This window comes from Papilio polytes, unplaced genomic scaffold (genome assembly GCF_000836215.1).
Source record: "Papilio polytes unplaced genomic scaffold, Ppol_1.0 DF823510.1, whole genome shotgun sequence".
Lineage (NCBI taxonomy): Eukaryota > Metazoa > Arthropoda > Insecta > Lepidoptera > Papilionidae > Papilio > Papilio polytes.
In genome coordinates this window covers 946,916-954,489 of record NW_013525694.1, presented here as the reverse complement: position 1 = coordinate 954,489, position 7,574 = coordinate 946,916, and positions in this window count along the sequence as shown.

Below are 7,574 nucleotides of genomic sequence, written 5' to 3'. Positions count from 1 at the left end.
GTTCATTTGCTCAATTAAAAATCGAATAGACAATCGAAGAGACTAAACAGTTGTGCGATAGTTTAGTTTAGTTTAAAGGTGTGCGCGCGCTCTTAAGGAATTTTTATCGTTCAGAGTTTTAACACATATGCCTTTTAAAATTGCCGCTCAATTTTAGAATTGCTTTAACACTTATTTTCTATAATTTTTCGTGCGACTTTTGTTTTCTTTTTATTTCGTTTTAATGTACTTTCATACAGTATGCTTTAACTAACCCTAGTATACTGTGAAATAACTACTAAAGTGATCCACTAAGTTAAAACACAAGATATCCGAACAATGTGAAGTTGCATTAAGACCATGTTATATGGCTTAAACTTTGCCTAACACGGGTCAGAAACGAAGTTACTGTAGTGCAATTTAATCATTCACCCTAACTCGTAGTTAAAACTAAACTGATTATAAAATTTCTAGAGACTTGTGATATTCAATTTTATTACAAAATAACCCTTGCCATTAAATAAGCAATGTATCACTAATATTATAAATGCAAATATAGGCTACGTGTCTTCAGAACAGCAAAACGATTTTCCCTAAAATCGGGCACAAATATGAAAAATCTGGAAGAACACGTAGGCTACTAATTACTATTTAAATTTTATTCTTTAATTCTACATGGAGTCGCGAGACACAGCTCATTAAAATTAAAAGAAGAGCTTTGTATTTGAAAAGATTTACACCATAAATTAATACTATTGGAAACAAATTATTTCCAAATTCCTTTAATTTTATTACGAGTATGTATACTGAATTAGAATAAATTCGTTTTAAGAAACTTTAAAATCAGGTCATAAATTTTAATTAACTAAAAATGTAAAAGTGCATATTATTTTTGGGATATGTTAAAAAAATGTGCGAAAACAGTAGTCCAATAACATAAAAGGTTGGATATGATTGAATTGGAAGTTTGCCAAAATTGGATTAATCTATTAGATAGCTTTCAACTGTTTTTTCTCGAAATATGAAAATGTGTACATACTTATTGTATAACAGTCATTAAAATAAGGAAATCATACTTCATACTAGTCCTACTTCTTACTAATCTTACTAATATTATAAATGTGAAAGTTTAGATGAATGGATGGATGTTTGTTAGAGTTTGTAGCCTAAACGGCTGAACGGCAAATCTCCATGAAATTTGGCACAGGTTTAGAACATAGGCTGGAAGAACACATAGGCTACTTTTTATCCCGCGAATAGTTACGGTTCCCGTGGGATTCATTGATTTAGTTTTTTAATTTTTACTCGATTATTCTGCAACGGTTCCACATATCTTATTAAAATTTGGCACAGAAATAAAACAAAGTCCGGAGTACACATGGGATAAGGTTTATCCTCGAGAAATGACCGGTTCTCGAGTGATACGTAGCTTTTTGTTATTTACATAGTTCGTATGTTTTATAATACCATGCGGGCGAGGTCGCGGGCAACAGCTAGTTTAATGTATTTTTTAATCAAAGCATCTTAAATTATGTTGACTTATTGATATTTATCGAGTAAATAGTATTAAAAAATGTAATCGTTTTTTTTAAGTATCATAGGAATAAAATCCATCTGAAATTTACGACACTCTCGAACATAAAAATAGATCGATCACATAAAGCGGGAGTTCAATAAAATTTTAACAACTTTTGACGACGAGATACAATCCAAATCAAATTATGGTTATACTAACGAAGAGTTTCAATAACAATGTTATAAAATTATTTGCGAAGTATTTATGATACAAGGAAATATAAATACAACATGAAGTATGAAAACCGATACAGGGTGACTAATGTCGGGTTTCCCAGCTAAATTTAAACATTCGTTAGTATTTTTGGATCGATATTTATGAAATGCGTCATTGAAACTTAGGTCAACACAACGCTAATGAATTACTAGGTAACGATAGGAAAAATTGAAACTTCAGAAACCCAGCATAAGTTTAAGAGCAGTAATTTGGATAAGCGCCATCTATATTCATTACAAAAAATAAAGTGAATACACGCATACTATTTTATAATGGGAATATGAATTATGAATGAAGTCTACTTCTATGCTAAGTCTGTTAAGATAGGGCTACAGAAGACGATTCAAAAATAATCATTTCATGCACTTAAAACCAACCAAAATGTAGATCGTTTCCTAAGCAATAGTGTAGCAAAGAGTAAGAAAAAACCTAAAATCTCGTCTCTACGCCACTCGTGTGAAGTGTGGCGAAAACTCCTCGCTCAAAGGTTGAGTAACAATTCAAAAAGGAAATGCATCCAACGTTTCAGACACTAAGTCATGCAAATAAGTCACCATAACATTGCCAGCATTCCTCTTCGAATTGTTTGAATGAAACTCGGAGATTTATAAATATTTTAAGCGTTAAAAATGATTTTGAATGTTTACTTACTAGTTTCTGCCTGTGAATTAAAGAAACTTGGTTAGTCTATGTATTCATCCAAATTATATCCTTTATCGAGATCTGTTAAGCCGTGTTGCAAATACTTAGTAATGAACATCCATATATTTATTAAAATTTTCGTTGTTATATTAGTTGAATTATACAAATATATTTTGACAACAAGGGTAGAGATTATTCTGAATAGTACACTTTATTTATTAAAATATAAGTTTATTATTATTGTTTCAAACTTATTCAAATTTTTTCATTATTATTTGTTACAACGCTTAAATAATCTAATCACATTAAGTAAACGACGACAAATCTACCCTAACGACTGTTCAGAGAGCTAAAAGTAGATTAAGATATTTTTAAGCAATTGGCTTTATTGAATTTTTCTTGAACGTCTCACATAAATTAGTTTATACATTAGCTTGATCATTTTTTTTTATTTTCTGAATTCCCTCATCTTTGTAGCTCCGTTTTACGGTACAAATACATTGTTTTTATAAATTATTGTTTATGCCTCTTATTATATGGACAAAATGAAACGCCGGTACTTAGCTTCATGGTTGTTTGATTACTGCTAGTTACATTTTGGTTGTATTAACAATCAATTGACGCGAGATACGATGCATGGCCACGCAGAAAGACTAGGTGCAAGTGAAAGAATGTCCTATAGGGATGTCCGTGTGACCCTGTTGCTAGTGATGTCCGTAGTCGATAGCTTAGAGATCCATATGAAGGTGACACAGGCGCCAACAATTATCTTTACATTCAATTGTTTCATGACAATGATCTTCGTTATATTTTCCCCCAATTCTCAAGGTTGGTTTGTAACTATATACATTACAAAATACTGATCAAAAACCATTTAATCTTGCCATATACAGTAAATACAACTTTCAAAATTATATTACAATCAATTATTCGATAGAGTATTAGTCAATTTTAGTGTAGAGTACTATGTAATTAAATTACACGGGTGCAGCGTTTGACGTTCTCCATTCGAAGCGAACCCCAGTAATCAATACGCCTCGCCGTGTAAAATTGAATTGACCGTTGACACAGGGTTACTGAATCGCGTACTCAGATTTGACACAGGAACACGTCGATCGACACTATTTATTGAGACAGAATAACGCACTGCTAAGCCTATTCGCAATAGAAAACGTTTTGCATTTGTTATTATACTAATATCGATTTCATTCAAGTTTGAAATTCACTTTATTAACTAATGCTAGGTTTCTAAAGTTTCCATTTATTTTGTATAGTAGTTCATTAGTGTAAGGTTAAACTATGTTTTAACGGAATAAAACTCAAGTTAAATAATTTTTAAACGCATTTCATGAAATTATGGAACCAAAAACCTTAACGAATAGTTAAAATTAATGGGAATCTGGCCATAAGACATTTAACCGAAGTTATCTTAACTTGACGATTTCGTATTCAGATTGTTTTTTTTTATACGTGTGTTATCCAGTAATCTGACTTTTTTTCTTTACGTAATCAACGTAAGCCAATAATTATTTTTTATCTGAAACCTCTTTCTATTAATACTGTACGAACTAATTCGGCTTAGAGTCATTATATACCTCCATCTACTATTGTTATTACATTCAGAAGCGGCAGTCAGTTTTGTTTGTGAAATGTACAATTTGACATCAAACAGTTTCTAAATAACCAGACCAGAATAGAATGTTTATCACCGACAGACTATTTCATTGTAGTGCAAAAAGCAAAAGATACAAATATTACGTTAGACATTCTCCGTCGGCGCTTTTAGCCGGGCCACGGCGGAAGCATATCGCATTTTATTGTTGCCATAAATTTTATGTGCGCTATAGCAGTTGAGATTGCCTCCAGGAGTTTTGTACTTCATTGGCGTAAAAGGGTGTTGCTGTGTTACTTTTGTGATACTGCCTTTTCTTTATATAATTTTTTGAAGGCATTTCATAATTTAGTACAGTTGTTACATGTATTTTATATTCGTTTGCAGTTCACCTGTATTTTGGAATTCTTATAATATTGTCAAAATTTTACCTCCTTGGTTTTATGTTAACACTCCTAAAGTCTATTTAGTTACTTCAGTTACAACTAACAGAAGATCAAATAAGTTAATGTCGCTGACCATTGTTTTAGACAAAACTTTTTAATACCATAAACTTGCGAGATTATTTTGTATACAGCATATACTAGCACTGAGCGTCGGTGGCTCAGTGGTTTGAACACTTGACTTGTAGTCTACAAGTCTTGGGTTCGAATCCCGCCGTATACCGATTTCCGATTTTTCGAATTTTCATATGTACATAATTTACCCGACGTTCTTAAGGTGAAGGAACACATCGTGATGCAACCTGCACATATCGGCGAAGAAATTTAAAAATAAGTGTAAGGTCAACCAACCAGCACTTGGTCAGCGTGGTTGACTATGGACTAGTCACACCTTGTTAGGGTAGGCTCCGAGCCCCTCGGTGGGGACGTATAGTAAGCTGGTGATGATGATGATGATATACTAGCAAACTTAACTTTACTTTTTGCTTCTCAATGAAGTATAAATACATTTTAATTTCAAAACACGATTTATTCTAAAGGGAGTACTTGACTCTATTATGTGTTGAATATCGAAATTGCTCTGTAACAGCTCTTGTTATAAGAAATTACATCCTCAGGGATCGATCTACGGTTTACAAGGATTAGTTGGTTAAAGTTTCGGTATAGCAAGTTCATCGCTTACCAAGTTAGCTACTAGTTGCAACGGGGGCTAATTTAGTTGTTATCTTGTGTTGGCCGCGTTCGGACATGTAGAAGCAATTTCGAATAGTTGCAGTAAATGTATTTATCTCTTGTGTTGAAGTAACTTGTAAACTATTTAACTAGTATAGTATATTTATTAATTTTGTGGATTTTTTTACACACTTTAATTTAAAAAAGACAAGGTAATAACTAAAATCAGCAAACCGTAAAATGTGAATTGCAAAGCCTAATTTTTCTCATTTATCTTATGTTTTTTTTTTATTCGAAACGTGTACGTTGCAAGTTCTTTCTAAAAAGATTGCGACCCTAGTCCTTAAATTTAATAAATTCAACCTCTTTTGTCAGTAAATACATGTTAAAAATATAATTTTTACGGAAACATATAGTCAATTTATATTTATAAAATATTAAAATAAGAAAATATACTTATAATAATTTAACATCTCGAAAGTAAACGCGTCAAAGCTAAGGGCATCCTCTTTGTTGCGAGGCCATTTAGCGTTTCTCCCGCATGTTATTCTGGTAACGTTCAGCTCGTTTGGCGTTCAGACGGGAATGTACCAATTAGAACGCGAAGTGCCATTGTGGACTTTCACAATGCTCCTTTTTTACGCGTCGCGTGTTTGCCGTTTAATATTCGACGTGCGCCGACATTTTGAGAATACTTTATTGCAAGCGTTTAGTTATTAAACAATTGCTACTCGTTTACAAATGGTAGATTAATGGTGGCTTCAAATGCAAAATATTAAATCTATACATATAATCAAAATGGAATGTCCGTTTGTGATAAAAAAAAAACATTTCGGGAAGAGGATGTATTTGTGTCGCTGATAACGAAAATCGGATTTAATTTTTTTTGCCTGTCTGTCCGCAAGCCACGTTTGTTTCGGGTAATCGGCTGATTTCACCTGGAGGGTAGCTGACATAGACAGGCATTATATAGGCTACTTTTTATCTTAATGCGTGGACGAAGTCGCATGCAACAGCTAGTTACATTATAAGGTGGGATAAAAAATATCTAAAACACTACATTATTCTTTAAAACGTACTTATAAAAACATATTAGATTAGTAAAATCTCTGCAATTCAAAACACTTTTTAACCAATACAAAATTTTTCTTCACATTAAAATATTTGTAGTTAAGTAATTTATATACTTGTAAGTTATTTTTTACTGACTTGATTTCGCCCGCAACTCCGTCCGCGTGGAAATAAAAAATACAAAAGCGAATAGCCTATGTGTTCTTCCAGACTAACCTTTTCGTCTATACCAAATTTCATCGAGATCCGTTCAGCCGTTTAGGCTACAAACTCTAACAAACATCCATCCATCCATCTAAACTTTCACATTTATAATATTAGTATGATTTATGAACCCAGTAATGAATTGTTTTTCGACACGTGGCCATGACGTTCTGTATAGCTTGCGTTGATAATTTTAAATGCATTGCAAGTTCGATATGGCTTACAATGCTCAGTAATGTGTAAATGTGAAATAATACTTTAGTGTTTTTTTTTTAATAAATTAATGTTATCAAATAAAGAAACGTTAGGCTTTATATTTCACCGAATGCGGTTTAATTCAACAAAAAGCCTTAGCTCCCTCGCGTGTAAGACTTGAGCCTTTTTTCCTTCGCTTCCGTCCAACATCAGAATGATAAATAGATTTAGACAATCCTCTTTCACTCTTGGTATACGGTATCTGTGTAATATTTATAATAAAAAGGTTTGGTAAATTACTAAAAAAACTGATGAATAAAATACATAAATTCTTTGCGATTATGTAAGTTTTGTATGCATAAATCTTTTATGACATAAAATGATTATAATCGTATTCTAATTCTCCTTTATTCTTGACTGACTGTTCAAGTGCGGATTAATCCGTATGTAATTTTGAAAATTCTATTTTTTTGTTTACAATTGTCACATTATCAAATGTCAAAATAACATGACATCATGACAAACCATGGCAACCTTTCTTCCTTGATGTTGGCAGCTCGTAGCTTATGGTCTCTTTCCACATCAAGGTTTTCATTCAATTTCTAACTCCCTAAGTTTAATAGCGTGAAAACATATAGCCTAAAGCATGAATTAAGTGTAGGGCTTTTTGTTAATAAAATAATTGTTAAAAATTATGCTGTAATTGCTGACATCATACGCTACAAAAAAGTGTGTTAACGCTTTATTAAATTAGTTTATAGTATAGATAATATTATGATACATTTTGTTCTTTTATTTGTTTGTAATATCGATACAGCATTCTCGTGCATAGCTTTTCAATTGCTTTGTTACTTGAATGCTTCTAAAATATGCATATAGTGAACTATTTCCGATTCTTTCTCGTATTCTTTTCTATATTTAACTTGATGCAGACTGAACTTAAAATCTACCTTAGTTGAAGTTT